The sequence below is a fragment of the Schistocerca serialis genome, chromosome 7 (assembly GCF_023864345.2).
Source record: "Schistocerca serialis cubense isolate TAMUIC-IGC-003099 chromosome 7, iqSchSeri2.2, whole genome shotgun sequence".
In the NCBI taxonomy this organism is placed as follows: Eukaryota; Metazoa; Arthropoda; class Insecta; order Orthoptera; family Acrididae; genus Schistocerca; species Schistocerca serialis.
In genome coordinates this window covers 628,015,820-628,037,249 of record NC_064644.1, presented here as the reverse complement: position 1 = coordinate 628,037,249, position 21,430 = coordinate 628,015,820, and the positions used below count along the sequence as shown (strand labels likewise).

The 21,430-nt window shown below is 45.1% G+C and overlaps 1 protein-coding gene across 1 annotated transcript in view; it reads left to right on the top strand.

Annotated features, from left to right (window-relative positions):
• LOC126413311 (molybdenum cofactor biosynthesis protein 1-like) overlaps positions 1-21,430 on the top strand; it is a 101,473-nt gene that overhangs the window by 982 nt on the left and 79,061 nt on the right. The window lies entirely within an intron of this gene.

The window sequence follows — 21,430 nt, the reverse complement described above, 5'->3', positions numbered from 1 at the left end:
GGTTGAAGCTGTCATCAGATAATGTCCAATATGTGCTCGATTGGAGGTAGAGCTGGTTATCAAGCAAGCCAAGGCAATATGTTGACACACTATAGCATGTTGGCTTACAACAGCAGTATGTGAACAAGTGTTATCCTGTAGGAAAACACCTCCTGGAATGCTGTTTGTGAATGGCAGCACAACAGGTCAAATAACCAGACGGACATACAAATTTGCAGTCAGCGTTCGTGGGATTCATACAGACAGTTTTGTCAGTGGAAAAGTGAAAGCCATTGTCGATGCTCCAGGAGTAAAGACAATCAAGACATTGCTGAAGATGCCACTAAGTGAGACAGGTTCATAGAGAACTGCAATAGAATGCAATATCGTCAAAAAAAGGGAGCCGGAGATGCCCAGTGGGAGACAGGCCATTATATTGTTAATGGCGACAGCAAAGAGAATGACACTCAGAATGGAACCCTGAGACACACCATTTTCCTGGATAAAGGTGTCCGACAAGGCAGACCCTTCATGCACCTCGAAAACTCGGTCTTTTAAAAATGTCTGAAGGAAACAGGGTAGGTGGCCACGGAAGCCCCACATGTGAAGAGTATGGAGGGTACTAGCTCTCTAGCAGGTGTCATAGGCCTTCTCCAAATCGAAAAACACGGCGACAGTCTGGGATTTCTGCAGAAAACCATTCATGACATGGGTGGGCAAAATAATGAGACGGTCAACTGCAGAATGCCGTGTTGAAAGCCACACTGTGCATTCATCAAAAATTGTGAGACTCGAGCCACCATATCATCCAGGAATGAATCATATGTCCCATCACCTTACGAACACACTGGTAAGAGAGATGGAGTGGTAGCTAGAAGGAAGAGTGTGTGTGTGTGTGTGTGTGTGTGTGTGTGTGTGTGTGTGTGTGTGTGTGTGTGTGTGTGTCAGAGAGAGAGAGAGAGAGAGAGAGAAAGAGAGAGCTAATTTCGGCAAGAGCTGGATTTCCATCAATAAACTGAGTTGAAGTCTGCTGTTGTGGTCTTCATCCAACTACTGCTTTGGTGCATCTCACCAGCCTATTCCAGCCTTTGTAAACCTCTTCATCTGTGCATAGTATTTCAACCTAAATCCACTTAGAATGGTGAACCACCATTCAGAGAATACCTTTTTAACAGCACAGTTTGACTTCTGTAAAGGCTTCTATACTGAGAATCCAACATAATATCTCACAAATTCAATTCCAGTAGAATTAAATAGTGGAAATTATCCCCTCTGTCATCTTGCCAAAGCCTTTGACTGTTTGGATTAAAAAATTCTGAGAGGGGAAGCTAAAATAGTATGGCATTAAAAGTCTTCCCCTTGCATGGATTGAGTTGTACTTTAACTACAGAAAATGGAAGGTCACATTAACAAATGATAAGACAGGAATAAGATTAAACTCAAAAAGGGAGAACATAAAATATGGTGTGGCACACAGTGTTTGCTGCCAAGTCCACAAAAATGATTTACTTGGGGCACTTCAGGTCTTTGGAAAAACTCTAATGTTTTGCAGTGTCACAAACTTATTGATGCAAGATCTAAACTCATCCATACCAGAAACATCCAGGAGAATAACAGAACAGCCTCGTACTGATCCACAGGTACCAGCTTAATGCCTAAAAACTTGTATTGTGCAGTTCTAAAGAAATAAAACGACTTACAGATACGAATATCAAAAGTAGGGATAAATGGGCAATTATGTTCCCGTGTTCTAAGTTCCTGGGTATGCAGATTCCACTCACGTGTGAGACCAGCATGTGGGTCAGTTAACTGAGAAGCTCAGTTCCGCCCATTTTGTGCTTAGAAATCTCTTACTGTATGAAACTGGACAAAGGATTGCTAACACACTTTCACTCAGTTTACTCATATGGCATAATCTTCTGAGGTACTTCAGCTAAGCGGAAAAAATATTTATTCTACATCTTGAAAAAGCTTCTTCAGGGACCCATAGATTCTCACACTTACATGCCTATAGAAGTTATATTCCCTAATGGTATTTGTGATTAGTAATAAGAGTTAATTTAAGATGAACTCAGCAATTCAGAACTGCAATACTAGAAGCAAAAATAATTTCCATATATAAAAACCTAAAATCAGGGTTGCCACAAGTTTCTCCAAGTGAAATTCCCTTATATTTCTCTGATTCCACAGACACGTTTTAGAATTTTTCCCCGACAAATTTTGAGGTTTCAAGGAGAGGTAAAGACACAAGTCGACAAAAGAATGTAAGGGCTTTGTATTTCTCCCCCATTTTGTTTTAGGGCGCAAAAACAACTAGGGTCATATGTGTCCATGCCAAAACTGTGAAACACAAAGATGAAGAGAGGAGTTAAAAATGATTATATGTCAACGTTTAATGACAGAAGAGAGGACAGCTACAAACAGGGACATGGAGAAAGGTCTATGAAGTACGCAATAGGGAAATGGGGGCCCAGAACTAAAAATTAAATGGCCTTCACCATATTGCTACAACTGATAAAAAGTAAAACACGGTCGACAGCCCACGCATTGTTCACTAAAACGGCCAATAACTCAGATGGCAAACCCAAACGGGAACGTAAACGGTAAAAATGGGCATCCCCTCAGGAAACGGCAGACAGTTAAAAGTTGGGTGCAATGTGCACAAAGTAGTGGGGGAGCACCACTTAACAAATGGTGATGGCTAAAAAGGCAGTGCCCAATATGCAACCTAGTTAAAATGACCTCTTCGCTGCAGGAGGACTGAGAGGAGGTTGTCCAAGCCACTCGGAGAGGCTTAATAACCCAGAGCTTATTCCTACGAATGGAGGACCAGTGGCGATGTCAAAGTGACACCACCTCCTGACAGAAAGCAACAAGAGATCATCAGATGGAATGCAAGAATTATTGGGCTGAAGTACGAGAAATGCAGCTTTGGCAGCAGTGTCAGCAACCTCTTGGACCGATATGACCTGGAACCCACATAAACATCACAGTGGCTCCATAAAAAGTGAGCAAGTGGAAGCTTTCCTGGAACCGGTGCACTAAGGGATGGACAGTCTACAGTGCTGAGGCTTTGAAGGGTGCTGAGAGAGTCTGAGCAGTGACACAGTTGAAAAGAGTATGTCACCAGATGTACTCCATGATCTGATACAAGGTGAAGAGCTCTGCTGTAAATACTGAGCAATGTGCCAGAACTCAGTACCAAAAATGTTGGTTGACGTTGAAGGCACACCCGACACCATGGTCAGTCCAAGAGCCATCAGTGTACACAAAGATACTATTGCGAAATTCCATGCAGAGGTCGTGAAACTGAAGGCAATAGAGTGAGCCTGGTACAGTGTCTTTAGAAAGTGAATGAAGGTCAAGGTGAAGATGGGCTGCCGCACGAAGCCAAGATGGTGAAGGTTTCACACCCATCGAAAAAGCTGCAGGGAGCATGAAGTGGGAGGACCAAGATAGTTTTGTATAAAGCAGGAGCCTCAGGAATTTTGTAGTTTCAATGAATGGAAGAGCAACAGGCCCAAGATGTAAAAATGGTGGGAGAAACCAGCTGTGCTGCCAGAAATTCATACAAATGTTTTTGTCAGTAGAAAAACGAAAGCCACTGTCGATGCTCCGTGAGTAAAGACGATCGAGACATTGCTGAAGACACCACTCAATGAGACAGGTTCATGAAGAGCAGCAGTAGATAGCAAAATTGTCAACAAAAAGAGAGCCAGAGATGCCCGGCAGGAGACAGGCCATTGTAGGGTTAATGGCGACAGCAAAGACGACGACACTCAGGACAGAACCCTGAGGTACACCATTTTCCTGGATAAAGGTGTCCGAGGAGGCAGACCCCATACGTACTTCGAAAACTCGTCTTTTAAAAGTTCCTCAAGGAGATGGGGCAATTGGCCCCATGTGTAGAGAGTACAAACGATACTAGTCCTCCAACAAATGTCGTAGGCTTTCTCCAAATTGAAAAACACAGCCAGTCTGGGATTTCCACAGAAAACCATTCATGACATGGGTAAACAAAGTGGGTGATAGCCAGAAGGAAGTTGTTTGTCCTTACCGGGCTTAGGTGTGGGCATGACAGTGGCTTCACGACAGTGGCTGGGAAACATGCCCTCTGCCCAGATCCGGTTGTACGTATTAAGCAAAAAGTGTTTGCCCACAAGAGAAAGGTGCTGCAACATTTGAAAGTTAACAGTGTCTGGTTCAGGGTGGAGGATTGAGATGAAGTGAGAGCGTGATCTAGCTTCCTCATAGTAAAGGCAGCACAGTAACACTCACGATTCTGAGAAGAGAAGGGTATTGCCCGAGTCTTCTCTGCTCATTTCCAATAGAGGTAGGCAGGACGATAGTGGGAGGAGCTCAAAATTTCTGCAAAATGGCGACCCAAGGTTTTGGAGATAGCAATAGAGTACACGATGATATTGTCTGCTACTGTCAGGCCGAAAATTGGGGAATGGATCTTGCTCCCAGAGAACCGTCAGAGGTTGGTGCACACGATGGAAGAGGGGGGTGAAACTGTTAAAAGAACTAGTGAATGAAGTTCAGCTGCCTTTCTGGTTATCCCGAAGAATACGAATTGCATTGCAGCAGGCTTCAGTCCACCAAAGGACTGGGACACAGCATGGTAAAGAGGAAGTGTGAGCAATGGAATGTTCTGCGATGGTAAGGATAATGTTTGTAAGAAATTCCACCTGGTCATGACAACTGCGGAAATCGTGTTCTTTGAAGGTCGCCAGGGAGGAGTAAAGTCTCCAGTCAGCCTTAGTGAGCTGCCATTTCGATGTGCACGGAGGTGGGGTAGGAGTTAGCAAATGGATAGCACACAGGAAATGGTCGCTCGAGTAGGTGTCAGAAAGAACGGACCGTTCAAGATGATGTGCAGGACGGGCAGTGAAGAAGGAAAGGTCCAGATGGGAATAGGTGTGTGACGAGTCTGAAAGCAACATGGGTGCCTCTGTATTAAAGAAGAAAAGGTTAAGTTGATTAAGAATGGCAGTGAAGAGGGCACCTCTCGGATAGGTTCTGGAAGAGCCCCAAATGGGATGGTGTGCATTAAAGTCCCCAAGCAGCAGAAATCGGCGAGGAAGCTGTCCAATAAGCTGGAGGAAGTCGAACCTGGTGACATCGAATGATGGTGGGATGTAAATGGTAGAAAGGGAAAAGCTCAAGTGAGGAAGGAAAAGACAAACTGCAACAGCTTGATGACAGGCAGTCAGGGAGATGGATGGGTTGACTATGAATGTCATCCCATAAGAGCAGCATGACTCCCCCATGAGACAGAATGCCAACCTCGAGCGGAAGGTCAAAACAGACCAGGAAGAAATGCGAAAGCTCAAAGCAGTCGTGAGGATGCAATTTTGTTTCCTGAAGGCAGAGTACAAGTAGAAGCTGCGATTCTAAAAGCAGTCATAAATCCTCTTTGTTGGATCAAAGGCTGCAAAAGTTCCATTGGAGGACATTCACGATGAGGACAATACAAAGGGGTGTCACCTCGGCAGCTGCCGAGTGCCAGTCTGCAAAAACTCGCTGCTACAGGGCACAGAGGCAAGAGGATCCTGCTCCATGAGGTCCTACAGAAGTGTCGGCTTTCTTCTGCTGTTTACACGAGGAATCCAGGCCATGTTGTCTGTAGTTCAACAATGTCTAGATGATCAATACTGCAGTTCGATTGCATCTGCATTATTACTTTGTGCCAAGAACGGCTCTCAGCAAGGGTAGTGTCCAGGCATCGTGGAGTGAACTGTGGCAATGTTGTTTGGACATGGAGGAGATACAGAGAGACAGGAACTGTCGGTGACATACCTTGCTCAGGCCACCTGAGGGCTACTACTGCAGGGGGTGACTGCTACCAACGGATTATGGCTCTGAGGGACCCTGACAGCAATGCCACTGTGTCGAATAATGCTTTTCGTGCAGCCACCGGACGTCATGTTACGACTCAAACTGTGTGCAATTGGCTGCATTATGTGCAGTTTCACTCCACACATCCATGGCGAGGTCCATCTTTGCAACTGCAACACCGTGCAGCACGGTACAGATGAACCCAATAACAAGCTGTATTGAACTGCTCAGGATTGGCATCACGTTTTCTGCACCAATGAGTGTCGCATATGCCTTCCGACGATTGTCAGAGATGTGTTTGGAGGCAACCCGGTCACGTTGAACTCTTAGACACACTGTCAAATGAGTGAAGCAAGGTGGAGGTGTTGTGGCGTAACAAGCTTGCTACGCCACACTGGGAAGGGAGCCGAAAGAAAGGCACACGTACGCACACGCCGACTGGCGTCAATTCTGGAACAGGATACGTTATGACTGCAATAAAGAAAATACATAGCTTTGGAATATACTTAACTTTATTCTTTGTTGGTTTACACGTTCTTCTTGAGACATTTATACGATAACTCTCAAACTAGGTAAGGCTAATGGCGCCTTGCTAGGTCATAGCCATGGACTTAGCAGAAGGCTATTCTAACTGTCTCTCGGCAAATGAGAGGAAGGCTTCGTCCGTATTGTCGCTAGCAATGTCGTCTGTACAAATGGGGTGAGTGCTCTATCGTATCTCGAGACCTGCCATGTGGTGGCGCTCGGTCTGCGATCACACAGTGGCGACACGCGGGTCCGACATGTACTAAATGGACCGCGGCCGATTTAAGCTACCACCTAGCAAGTGTGGTGTCTGGCGGTGACACCACATTCCTCCCCCACAAATCGGCGAACGGTCGTGTTATAAGGCTTCCGCCTGCCGTAGGGAGGACCCCATGTTAAAGTATGCGATGAGGTGGGGAGCCTAACAACAGGCGAGGCTGTGCCACCCGCACCCGGCCATTCGGTCCGAGGGGAGCTAGGAAACGCCTGAAAACCTAGTCCAGGGTGCACGTCAACATGCGGTGTATGCGCCCGTTAAGAGACAGGAGGGGCCGAAGGGTCGACCTCCATTGCGTCGGGGTATCCGACGCGCGATGACGTCATGTGGTCCGGAGCGGGCAAGAGTTCCATGGCGGAGGACGGCTGGTCACGGTAAGCGATCGGCGGCGCGTGACCCAGGGAGGCGCTTGGCGGCTGCAGCGAAGCGTCGAATGCGGGCGGCGCCGGCTGGAGTACCGGCGGCTGCGGCGGCAGCTGGGGCGGCGCCGCGCCATGGGGCAAGATGGAAGGCATCGTCGGTAACACCTGGGGATGAGGCGAGCCAGTAGATGGCTCCTCAGGGCACTGACCGGACGGCACCGCCGCTGAAAGCAGACGGGGAGCGGCAGAACCCGTGTGATGACAGAGGCGCAGCTGATTGAGATGCCGACGCACCTCACCAGAGGCCCCCAAAACCAAATACATCGCGCGGCCGAGGCAGCGAAGAATGCTCCCTGCGAGCCAACGCCGTGAACCGCGATAGTTGCGATAAAATACAACGTCGCCTGGAGCAAAAGCAGGAGTCTGCCGCTGCACAGGAACCTGATGCGGCGGATGCAGCAAAGACATCAAGGTTCGATGAGGACGACCGTGGAGCAACTCAGCCGGCGAGCGACCATCTAGGGGCTGAGAGCGATACGAAGACAAAAAGAGCAACAACGCGTCCTCCAAAGAATGCGACTCTTTCAACTTCAACATCTGGGACTTGAAAGTCCGGACCAATCGTTCAGCGGCACCGTTTGACTGAGGCAAAAACGGCGCGGATGTCAGATGTTGAATACCATTGGCCTGGCAGAATGACTGAAATTCTGCGGACATGAATTGTGGGCCATTGTCGGAAACAATAGTCTGCGGAAGACCTTCAATGCGAAAGATAGCAGACAACGCTTGGATGGTGGCAGATGACGTCGTGGAAGACATCCGGACAACAAAAGGAAAATTACTGAAGGCATCTACCACAACCAACCATCTAGCATTCCAGAATGGACCCGCATAATCAATGTGCAAGCGTTGCCAAGGGGAAGTGGCTTTTGGCCATGCAAAGACTTTCCGCGGCGGTGCGGATTTGTGTTCGGCTCACGCCATGCAAGAAGAACACATATTCGTAATCGCAGCATCGATTCCGAACCAAGTACAGAGCTGACGAGCAAGTTATTTCGTTCGCACTATACCCCAATGTCCTTGGTGAAGAAGCCGTAAGACAGAGGACTGTAACGAACGTGGGACCACGACTCTGGACTGATCATTATCAGAACGCAACAACAAAACACCACGTTGAACAAAATGTCTCTCCTTATGAGCAAAAAATCGGCGAACCAACGGATCCTCGATCCGTGAATTTGACAAGGGCCATTGCGTAGCAAGAAAACGCAAAACGGTAGCAAGGACCGGGTCAGCAGCTGTGGCTGTTGCTACACGACGAAAATCAATCGGAAACGATTCGACCACTTCATCGGTTTCCGAATCAATGAACCTGCAAGCAAGTTCGGAAGAATCGAATGCTTTATCCTCAGCAACAGGCAAACGGGACAACGCATTGGCGTTTCCGTGCTTAGCAGTGGACCGATACAAGATATCGTAGCGGTACTGCGAGAGGAAAATAGACCGGCGAATGAATTTCTGTGCTGGACCCGGAGGTACAGGCTTGTTCGGATGAAAAAGTGACGTCAAAGGTTTGTGGTCTGTGATGATGGTAAAGTGACGACCATACAAGAAATCATGGAACTTAGTAACACCAAACACGAGAGCCAAAGCTTCTTTCTCTATCTGTGAATAATTTCTTTGCGCAGACGAGAGCAATTTGCACGCAAAGGCAATGATCGCGAGCCAACTTTGTGCGCAAGCACAGCACCGATCCCGAAATCCGATGCATCTACCATCAACAAAAGGGGTGTCTGGGGATCGAAAGGCGTGAGGCAAGTATTAGAAAGCAACGCCGAGTTCAACCGGCGAAAGGCGCGTTCGCATTCCGTCGTCCAGAGAAACGGAACACCTGTACGGCGTAAGCGATGAAGCGGAGCTGAAATGGAAGAGGCATTGCTCACATTCACTCACACCTTGTGATTCTAGATCGTTTAATGTTCTTGCGACCTCAGCACGCAATGCGTGGGGAACATTGCACGCTCTGAAAAATTTCGGTTGCGCGTTGACTTGCAGTTCCAAATGTGCTTCATAGTTTTTAGCGCAACCCAGGCCCGGTGCAAAAATGTCTGCAAATTCTTCACATAGACGAGAATCACTGTCTGAAGGCACAGTCTGATTCACTGATAGGACCTGATTTACAATAGACATGTTAAACAACTGAAATAAATCGAAACCAAACAAGTTCACTGCAGTAGAAGAACGAAGAACGTAAAATGACACAAGTTTTGTTTGTCCCTTGTATGTTGCAAGAAGGGTGCACTGTCCTAACACAGGTATATTCTGTCCTGAATAACTATGTAACGTAACATTTGCGGCACGCAACGGAGGTGCGCCCAGTTGTTTGTACGTGTCGTGATTGAGCAATGAAACTGCAGCTCCAGTATCGAGCTGGAATGGTATGACCTTGCCATTAAAGTCCAAATCTACAAAAAGTTTATTGTCCTGCTGACGACAAGAGCGACTGTTTTGTGGAATTTGAACAGACACTTGTACAGAATCACTTGCTAATTGACGTGATTTCCGGCGACGTCGACGCACAGTGTTTGTGGGACGAACACAGTCACTGTTAGAGAAAGTGGCACTGGACGAAGCGGAATTAACTACATGAATGTCCATGGACGAAGGTCCACGATCCTGAGTGTCCATGGTTCGATTCCGGCGCGAAGCAAAGGGCCTGGAATGATTGTGATTGTCTGATCTGAGCTTTTTCTGGCAAACACTTTGAACATGTCCTTTCTTATTACAGAAAAAGCAAATAGCTTGGCGTGACGGGCAATGTTCATGCGAATGTCTAGTAGCACACCGCGGGCATGATTTCACTGCATTTGTGTGCTGGCGCGGCACACCTGGTTTAGAGCGCGGCTGCAGCTGCGTCGAAGTGCGCGAGGGCAGGTTACCGGGCCGCGCAGCGCGTCCAGCGGGCCGGTTAATGTTACACACGGCTGGCGAAGTTTCAAAAGATTCCTGAGCACAGTCAAGTGTGTCTTGTCCATCCAATATGTCTATCACTTGTTGAAGGGAGGGATTAACTAGTTTCAAAATTTGCTCCCGTATGCGAACATCAGAAACGTTCTGTGCAATTGCATCACGTACCATTGTGTCTGAATAAGAAAGGCCACAGTCACAGTCAAAGGCACAGTCCATAGTAAGTCCTTGCAATGTTGCTACCCACTCTCTATTAGTTTGACCGGCTGTACGTTTTGTACGAAAGAAAGTATACCTTTTTGCAACTACATTAATTGTTTCTTTGAAATAGGCATCTAAAGCAGACAAAATTTCTTCATAGGACAGAGTTGCTACGTCGCGTCGGGGAAACAATTTCACTATCACACGGTAGGTGGACACACCGACACAAGAAAGCAAAAACGGCTGCCGCTCATTACCTTGAATTCTGTAGGCGGCTAGATGAAATGCAAATTAGCGGGACCATTCCGTCCAAGTCTCGTGGGTTTGGTCAAACTGGCGAAACTGCGGTGCAACTGCATGTTGTGGCTGCGGTAGCGGTGAAGCGGCGGCTGCCGCATCGTGTTGCAGTGCACGTTGACCCTGGACGAGCTGTCCAAGGGTATCCAATAACGCCTGCGTCTGCTGATTCTGCAAGCGATAAAATTCGGACAGTACATCTGGAGATTGTGGCGAAGCCATGACACAAATAAATCAGAGCAACGCAAGAAGAAAGAACACGATCCTTTAAGCCTCGTCGCCAATCTGTTGTGGTGTAACAAGCTTGTTACACCACAACAGGAGGTTCCCTGCTGTTTTGGGTGGGATTATGGGGGGCTGATGCACACTGTTGGTGGTCATGGTAGGCACCATGACAGCTGTGCTATAAGTGAATACCATCCTTATATTAGAACAAATAAGCCCTCGGTCACAAATATTAAGTCAAAATTGACCAGGTTTCGATGCTACTATGAGCGTCATCTTCAGAATTAGACTAACTGTTCTAAAACATATTAGGTATATAATACATTAATAAAATTAAAGTTTGTACTGACTGGAAAAGATGCAGTACAAACTTCAATTTTATTAATGTATTATATACCTAATATGTTTTAGAACAGTTAGTCTAATTCTGAAGACGACGCTCATAGTAGCGTCGAAACCTGGTCAATTTTGACTTAATATTTGTGACCGAGGGCTTATTTGTTCTAATATAATTCTGAAACTGGCACTGAACCTTAGCAGCTATGTTCAAAGTTTTACGAATGCCATCCTCCGACCAATAGTGCAGTCGTATTGGCAACATATTGGCGAGGCATTCATCTTCGTGGATGACATTTTGCATCCCCATTAGCACATCTTGTGAATGACTTTTTTCAAGATAATGACATCACTCGACTAGAGTGGCCAGCATGTTCTCCAGACATGAAGCCTATCGAACATGCTTGGGATAGATTGAAAAGTGCTGTTTATGGGCAATGTGACTTGCCAACCACTCTGAGGGATCTACGCCGAATCGCCGTTGAGGAGTGGGACAATCTGGACTGACAGTGCCTTGATGAACTTGTGGATAGTATGGCACGATGAACACAGGCATGCATCAATCCAAGAGGACGTGCTACTGGGTATCAGAGGTACCCGTGTGTACAGCAGTCTGGACCAACACCTCTGAGAGTCTCGCTGTATGGTGGTACAACATGCACTGTGTGGTTTTCATGATCGATAGAAAGGGTGGAAACGATGTTGATCTCTATTGCAAATTTCTGCACAGGTTCAGGAACCGAGGAGATGCAAAATGTTTTTTGATGTGTGTATGTATGTATGGGATGGGCATTAGTTGTTCGGTAAGTGGTGCTTAGGTGTGTGTGTGTGTGTGTGTGTGTGTGTGTGTGTGTGTGTGTGTGTGTGTGTGTGTGTGTGTGTGTGTGAGAGAGAGAGAGAGAGAGAGAGAGAGAGTGGAGGGGGGGGAAACTGTGGTTGGTAAGACCTTTTTCCTTTTTGTAAGAGTGTAGTGGATTTGTTTACGGTTCATTGAGGTAATTTATGTTTGATTAATTTGGTATTATTTTTTGGGGGTATTTATTTGCTTATATCGGTGGGTTTTATGGACTGTGGTCTGGTGTTGTTGATTTGTGGCAGTTGGTAGTATTGTGCACCTTGGTTGAGCTATATAGGTCAAGTGAAATTTGCAGTACCAGGTTTTTGTGTCTGGTTTCATGGTATGTCTGGCTATGTTTGAGCGGTATAGACCAAGCGAAAGTTTCAGTGTATGTGTGGGTTTCTAGTATCACTGTCTTCATTGGAGCTGTTTAGTTCAGGCAAAATGTATGATACCAATAGCTGTTTTTCGCAGTTATGGCTAGTGCTTCTCTGCTCGAATTGATCATTATGAAATTACTTGTAGATTTGTTATGTCAGGGGTAAAACAACGATTTTTAAAATATCCACTGCTCGTCCTATACTATTTAGCTGCTATTTTTATATAATACTTCAAACAAAACATTCATCTAATGGGACACAGACTACTGTCAGCTCTCTATATATGGGTAAAGTCAGGATCTATATAATAGTATTAGTATGCAGAATTTACCTTCTGGAGCCCAGGTATTCTTATAAATTATGGACACCTTGTCTCATGGGTATTTTTTTACTTCATTTTTAAGGATTTGGGGATTTTTGTTTGCCTGTCCGTCTCTTGTCATACAGTTACACTTTTGTAGCAGAATATAAAGCTGTAATCTGAACCGTACGGAGAGGTGCACAGTCTACATGGAAATATGCCATTGGTACTTGAGGGAACATAGATATACTAATGCTTAAATTCACATCATTGATTTTCCACAATAGTATTTGTTTTATAGTCTGTTATAAACCAGCTTTTGGCATTCTGTGTCATCCTCAGACAATTTCTGATGATGTCCTAAAAAGCCAAAATCTGATTCATAACGAACTGTAAAATAAATGACTTTGATCATGCTGAGCACCACAGCTGAGACCAATATTAATGATTATATGTGTTATTACATATTTATCATGTTGCAGTTGCTTTCACTGATTGAACATCTTAAAATTGCCCATTTGTGTCATGACTTTACACATGTAGGCCACCTGAATATGTTCAGTGAACAAATCTGGTCATAACACAATAAATGTGTAATAATACAGCTTAGATGGTTATTAATATGAAATAAATATTATTGTGGCACAACAATCATGTGTATTTCCAGGGTTGCCACATGTTCTGGAAATCAGGGAATTTCAAATGTATCAGGGAAATTTGAAAAGAGCACTGGAAAAATCTTGTTTTTGTCTCAGTAGATGAAATGGTTTGTTTACTGAGATGTCACGTGTCATCACTGGCTGCGTGCAGCTGAGTACGTGCGTAACTTCCCTACTCCCTTATTCTTACTGCTTCTCCCCTTTATACCACTCCCCTCAAATTGCAGTCAGTACCGCCACCACTTCTTGCCACTAGCCTAGCAGCTATCGATGAGAGACAGGGAGGCAGGAGGAGTGGTTATTTGAATCTGATTCTCAGAGATTGTTGACACAGCAGCCAGAGGTGGTGATCACGTATACATGAGTTGTGTCTGGGTGACTGTCTGAATATCTGTGTGCTCTTGTTTTCTGACAAAGGGTATGGCGGAAGTTTAGTTGTGAGAATGTTATTGTCTTTTTTACATGCCTGGATGTGGCTCAGCACTCATCTTTAGCGTGAGTTGCTACTATCCTCATTAGTGTTGATTCTCAGAGTATTTGTGCAACTCACCAGCTACACAACCGGCAGGCCGGAAAGGACAGAAGGAAGACTCCCTTGAAGACTTGCTACATCCCTCCAGCCAATCAACACATGAGTCTCCCTCTGCCAACTGGAAAGGCTCGAAAAAGTCCAACAAAGGCAAATGATCTTCTCTTTCGCTGACCCAAAGATCCTCTTTGACGGTGTTGCCATGTGATACCTTCTCCTGGCCGGCCACCATGTCGTCAGTGTGCCCCACCAACCTTTCTTGTGCCCTGGATTCCTCATGTTGACAGCAGAAGGAAGCCGACACTTCTGTAGGACCTCATGGAGCAGGATCCTCTTGCCTCTGTGCCCTGTAGCAGTGAGTTTTTGCAGACTGGCACTCGGCAGCTGCCGAGGTGACACCCCTTTGTATTGTCCTCATCGTGAATGTCCTCCAATGGAACTTTTGCAGCCTTTGATCCAACAAAGAGGATTTATAACTGCTTTTAGAATCGCAGCTTCTACTTGTACTCTGCCTTCAGGAAACAAAATTGCATCCTCACGACTGCTTTGAGCTTTCGCATTTCTTCCTGGTCTGTTTTGACCTTCTGTTCTAGGTTGGCATTCTGTCTCATGGGGGAGTCATGCTGCTCATATGGGATGACATTCATAGTCAACCCATCCATCTCCCTGACTACCAGTCATCAAGCTGTTGCAGTTTGTCTTTTCCTTCCTCACTTGAGCTTTTCCCTTTCTACCATTTACATCCCACCGTCATTCGATGTCACCAGGTTCGACTTCCTCCAGCTTATTGGACAGCTTCCTCGCCGATTTCTGCTGCTTGGGGACTTTAATGCACACCATCCCATTTGGGGCTCTTCCAGAACCTATCCGAGAGGTGCCCTCTTCACTGCCATTCTTAATCAACTTAACCTTTTCTTCTTTAACACAGAAGCACCCATGTTGCTTTCAGACTCGTCACACACCTATTCCCATCTGGACCTTTCCTTCTTCACTGCCCGTCCTGCACATCATCTTGAACAGTCCGTTCTTTCTGACACCTACTCGAGCGACCATTTCCTGTGTGCTATCCATTTGCTGACTCCTACCCCACCTCCGTGCACATCGAAATGGCAGCTCACTAAGGCTGACTGGAGACTTTACTCCTCCCTGGCGACCTTCAACGAACACGATTTCCGCAGTTGTCATGACCAGGTGGAATTTCTTACAAACATTATCCTTACCGTCACAAAACATTCCATTCCTCACATTCCTCACACTTCCTTTTTACCATGCTGTGTCCCAGTCCTTTGGTGGACTGAAGCCTGCTGTGATGCAATTCGCATTCTTCGGGATAACCAAAAAGGTAGCTGAACTTCATTCACTAGTTCTTTTAACAGTTTCACCCCCCCCCCGCTACCATTGTGTGCACCAACCTCCGACGGTTCTCTGGGAGCAAGATCCATTCCCCAATTTTCGGCCTGACAGTAGCAGACAATATCATCGTGTACCCTATTGCTATCTCCAACACCTTGGGTTGCCATTTTGCAGAAATTTTGAGCTCCTCCCACTATCGTCCTGCCTACCTCTATTGGAAATGAGCAGAGAAGACTCGGGCAATACCCTTCTCTTCTCAGAATCGTGAGTGTTACTGTGCTGCCTTTACTATGAGGAAGCTAGATCACGCTCTCACTTCATCTCAATCCTCCACCCTGGACCAGACACTGTTAACTTTCAAATGTTGCAGCACCTTTCTCTTGTGGGCAAGCACTTTTTGCTTAATACGTACAACCAGACCTGGGCAGAGGGCATGTTTTCCAGCCACTGTTGTGAAGCCACTGTCATACCCACACCTAAGTCCGGTAAGGACAAACAACTTCCTTCTGGCTATCACCCACTTTGTTTACCCATGTCATGAATGGTTTTCTGTGAAATCCCAGACTGGCTATGTTTTTCAATTTGGAGAAAGCCTACGACATTTGTTGGAGGACTAGTATCGTTTGTACTCTCTACACATGGGGCCAACTGCCCCATCTCCTTGAGGAACTTTTAAAAGACGAGTTTTCGAAGTACGTATGGGGTCTGTCTCCTCGGACACCTTTATCAGGGAAAATGGTGTACCTCAGGGTTCTGTCCTGAGTGTCGTCGTCTTTGCTGTCGCCATTAACCCTACAATGGCCTGTCTCCTGCTGGGCATCTCTGGCTCTCTTTTTTGTTGACATTTTGCTATCTACTGCTGCTCTCCATGAACCTGTCTCATTGAGTGGTGTCTTCAGCAATGTCTCGATCATCTTTACTCACGGAGCATCGACAGTGGCTTCGTATTTCTACTGACAAAAACATTTGTATGAATTTCTGGCAGCACAGCTGGTTTCTCCCACCATTTTTACATCTTGGGCCTGTTGCTCTTCCATTCATTGAAACTACAAAATTCCTGAGGCTCCTGCTTTATACAAAACTATCTTGGTCCTCCCACTTCATGCTCCCTGCAGCTTTTTCGATGAGTGTGAACCCTTCACCATCTTGGCTTAGTGTGGCAGTCCATCTTCACCTTGACCTTCATTCACTTTCTAAAGACACTGCACCAGGCTCGCTCTATTGCCTTCAGTTTCACGACTTATGCATGGAATTTTGCAATAGTATCTTTGTGTACACTGATGGCTCTTTGGCTGACCATGGTGTCGGGTGTGCCTTCAACGTCAACCAACATTTTTTGGTACTGACTTCTGGCACATTCCTCGTACTTCAGCCCAATAATTCTTGCATTCCCTCTGATGATCTCTTGTAGCTTTCTGTCAGGAGGTGGTGTCACTTTGACATCGCCACTGGTCCTCCATTCATAGGAATAAGCTCTTGGTTAGTAAGCCTCTCCCAGTGGCTTGGACAACCTCCTCTCAGTCCTCCTGCGGCGAGGAGGTCATTTTAACTAGGTTGCATATTGGGCACTGCCTTTTTAGCCATCACCATTTGTTAAGTAGTGCTCCCCCACTACTTTGTGCACATTGCACCCAACTTTTAACTGTCTGCCGTTTCCTGAGGGGATGCCCTTTTTTTTTACTGTTTACGTTCCCGTTTGGGTTTGCCATCTGAGTTATTGGCTGTTTTAGTGAACAATGCATGGGCTGTCGACCGTATTTTACTTTTTATCAGTTGTAGCAATATGGTGAAGGCCATTTAATTTTTAGTTCTGGGCCTCCATTTCCCTATTGCGTACTTCATAGACCTTTCTCCACGTCCCTGTTTATAGCTGTCCTCTCTTCTGTCATTAAACGTTGACATGTAATCATTTTTAACTCCTCTCTTCATCTTTGTGTTTCACAGTTTTGGCATGGACACATATGACCCTAGTTGTTTTTGCGCCCTAAAACAAAATGGGTGAGAAATACAAAGCACTTACATTCTTTTGTCGACTTATATCTTTACCTCCCCTTGAGACCTCAAAATTTGTCGGGGAAAAATTATAAAACGTGTCTGTGGAATCAGAGAAATATAAGGGAATTTCACTTGGAGAAACTTGCGGCAACCCTGATTTTAGGTTTTTATATATGGAAATTATTTTTGCTTCTAGTATTGCAGTTCTGAATTGCTGAGTTCATCTTAAACTAACTCTTGTTATTAATCACAAATACCATTAGGGAATATAACTTCTATAGGCATGTAAGTGTGAGAATCCATGGGTCCCTGAAGAAGCTTTTTCAAGATGTAGAATAAATATTTTTTTCCGCTTAGCTGAAGTACCTCAGAAGATTATGCCATATGAGTAAACTGAGTGAAAGTGTGTTAGCAATCCTTTGTCCAGTTTCATACAGTAAGAGATTTCTAAACACAAAATGGGCGGAACTGAGCTTCTCGGTTAACTGACCCACATGCTGGTCTCACACGTGAGTGGTATCTGCATACCCAGTAACTTAGAACACGGGGGCCTAATTGCCCATTTATCCCTACTTTTGATATTCATATTTGTAAGTCGCTTTTATTTCTTTAGAACTGCACAATACAAGTTTTTAGGCATTAAGCTGGTACCTGTGGATCCGTACAAGCCTGTTCTGTTATTCTCCTGGATGTTTCTGGTATGGATGAGTTTAGATCTTGCATCAATAAGTTTGTGACAGTGCAAAACATTAGAGTTTTTCCAAAGCCCTCCAGTGCCCCAAGTAAATCATTTTTGTGGACTTGGCAGCAAACACTGTGTGCCACACCATATTTTATGTTCTCCCTTTTTGAGTTTAATCTTATTCCTGTCTTATCATTTGTTAATGTGACCTTCCATTTTCTGTAGTTAAAGTACAACTCAATCCATGCAAGGGGAAGACTATTAATGCCATACTATTTTAGCTTCCCCTCACAAAATTATTTAATCTAAGCAGTCAAAGGCTTTGGCAAGATGACAGAGGGGATAATTTCCATTATTTAATTCTACTGGAATTGAATTTGTGAGATATTATGTTGGATTCTCAGTATAGAAGCCTTTACAGAAGTCAAACTGTGTTGTTAAAAAGTTATTCTCTGAATGGTGGTTCACCATTGTAAGTGGATTTAGGTTGAAATACTATGCAGAGATGAAGAGGCTTACAAAGGCTGGAATAGGTTGGTGAGATGCACCAAAGCAGTAGTTGGATGAAGACCACAACAGCAGACTTCAACTCAGTTTATTGATGGAAATCCAGCTCTTGCCAAAATTATCTCTCTCTCTCTCTCTCTCTCTCTCTCTCTCTCTCTCTCTCTCTCTCTGACACACACACACACACACACAAACACACACTCTCTCTCTCTCTCTCTCTCTCTCTCTCTCTCTCTTCCTTCTAGCTACCACTCCATCTCTCTTACCAGTGTGTTCGCAAGGTGATGGGACATATGATTCATGCCCGGATGATATGGTGGCTCGAGTTTCACAATTTTTGATGAATGCACAGTGTGGCTTTCAACACGGCATTCTGCAGTTGACCATCTCATTTTGCCCACCCATGTCATGAATGGTTTTCTGCAGAAATCCCAGACTGTTGCCGTGTTTTTCGATTTGGAGAAGGCCTATGACACCTGCTAGAGAGCTAGTACCCTCCATACTCTTCACATGTGGGGCTTCCGTGGCCACCTACCCTGTTTCGTCAGACATTTTTAAGAGACCGAGTTTTCGAGGTGCATGAAGGGTCTGCCTTTTTGGACACCTTTATCCAGGAAAATGGTGTGTCTCAGGGTTCCATTTTGAGTGTCATTCTCTTTGCTATCGCCATTAACCCTATAATGGCATGTCTCCCACTGGGCATCTCCGGATCCCTTTTTTTTACGATTTTGCCTCCTATTGCAGTTCTCTATGGACCTGTCTCACTTAGTGGCATCTTCAGCAATGTCTTGATTGTCTTTACTCCTGGAGCATCGACAATGGCTTTCACTTTTCCACTAACAAAACTGTCTGTATGAATCCCACGAACGCTGACTGCAAATTTGTATGTCCGTCTGGTTATTTGACCTGTTGTGCTGCCATTCACAAACAGCATTCCAGGAGGTGTTTTCCTACAGGATAACACTTGCTCACATACTGCTGTTGTAAGCCAACATGCTATAGTGTGTCAGCATATTGCCTTGGCTTGCTCGATAACCAGCTCTACCTCCAATCGTCCAATCGAGCACATATTGGACGTCATCTGATGACAGCTTCAACCCAGCCACAAATATCATTAACTGTCCTTATATTGGCCAACCAAGTGCAACAGGCATGGAACTCCATCCCACAAACTGACACATGACACATGTACAACAGCGTACCAGCATTTACATTTACATTTGCAGTGGCTTATCTCACACTCACATTGATCTCTGATCCAGCAACGTTAATCACTTTACATATGTTGTCTCAACAAATATATTCCTGGTATTTCATTACTCTACATTAATTATTTTTTGGTGTTGCAAATTTTTCCGTCAGTGTACCTGGCCTTTCTTTAACCATCCCTGGTGCAATGCAGAATTCTCTTCCCAGTAGCGAGAAAATGCCATTATTCGAATTTTGAAATCAGATAAATTGCCTCTTCAAATGGACAGCTGTTGTCCAGATTGTTTACTCAGTGTCCTGCAAGTTACTTGAACATATGGTTAGTCGAAGGCTGTATTGTGTCCTTGAATCCCCGGATCTTTTGGCTTCGATCCAGTGTGCTTTTCGCCAAGGGCGCTCTACTGAAGATAATTTAGTCCACTTGAAGTGTGCTATCTGAACAGCTTTTGCTCAGCATCAGTTCGTTGTTGCAGTTTTCATTGATCTGCGTATATATCTTATGATACCACGTGGTGCCATAACGTCCTTGCCACCTTAAAGGAGTGGGGCCTCCATGGCCCACTCCTGATTTTTATCCAGAACTTTCTTCCATGTCTCACTTTTTGGGTACACGTTGGTGCCTCCTGTAGCATCCCCCCCTGCAGGAGAAGGGGCTTGCACAAGGTTGTGTTTTGAGTGCCGCTCTCCTTTATGTGGCTATCAATGATCTGGCGGCAGCTGCATGACATATGGTGTCCCCATCTTTTTTGTTCGTCCGCGACGGCTATTGCTGGAGGCAGAATGCAGGGAGCAATACACTAAGCACAATCCTGCGCTTTCACTCATAGCATCCATTTTTTGGCTGCCACGACCTACGTTATGCATTTCTGTCATTGTGTTTTTTAGGACCGGTCTTTGATGCCTAGTTGACATGGCTTGCCCGTCTTTGTCAACTATAGCAGACATGTAGGTCGCACCTGAATGCTCTTCTATGCCTCAGCGACACCGACCGCGGTGTGGTCCACTCTACTTTGATATGGCTGTGCAGTCACACCTAGATTACAGGAATCTCTCATATGACTTTTAATCAGCTTCAACATTAAGTCTGGATTCGATACACTATTGTGGGGTAAGACTGGTAACAGGTGCCTTTGGACTAGGCAGCAGTTCCACTATTGTGGGTTCTGCACCATCAAAAATTGATGGCAGCTGCTCGCCCATAGTACCCTAACTGTCATCTCCTCTTTCCAGATACGAGATCTACCTCCGAAAATGGCAACACAGGTCTGGGGTTACGATCACCAAGTCTGAGTCTTGGTCCAGCATACAGTTTTAATCTGCCAGGAAGTTTCATGTCAGTGCACACTATGCTGCAGAGTGAAAATCTCATTCTAGAAAACTCTTTAACTGTAATTCTCTTTACATATTGGCTATTTTCTTCACATACGGGGGACATGGTCTCATCTGAAAAGTGAAAGCAAGCCTGTAAATGAAAGGGGGGGGGGGGGGGGGGGGGCAGTTCTCAATTCTTGAGCAGTGACCCTCTTTTTTTTTTTTTTTTTTTTTTAAATAAAAAAAAAAAGATCCTTTGTAATTTGGGTGAGTTTATGTTCAATCCTTGCACCAAATTTACTCTTTCATCTACCTACTTTTTTTCTCGTCAAGCAGAACGATATTTATGCCCGTTGCTTAATACCTGTTTGTATCACTTACAATGCTGGTATTTATGAATTTTTTAGCAGTTGACTCCGGAAAGACCATTTTTCTTTGTAGTGAGGTCTTACCAACAGCAAATTTTCTGGATGGAAAGTCACTCAATCTGCTCATATACTTTAAAATTTAAAAGTAAATCTAACAATGCTAGAATGTATACAAAATACTGATATACCCATTTTCAAGTTGTTGTTTAAAGATTCGCGACTTTTAAAACTTACGTAGATTATCTTTTTCATGATAGAACTTTACATAAGAAGTTATTAAGAACATTG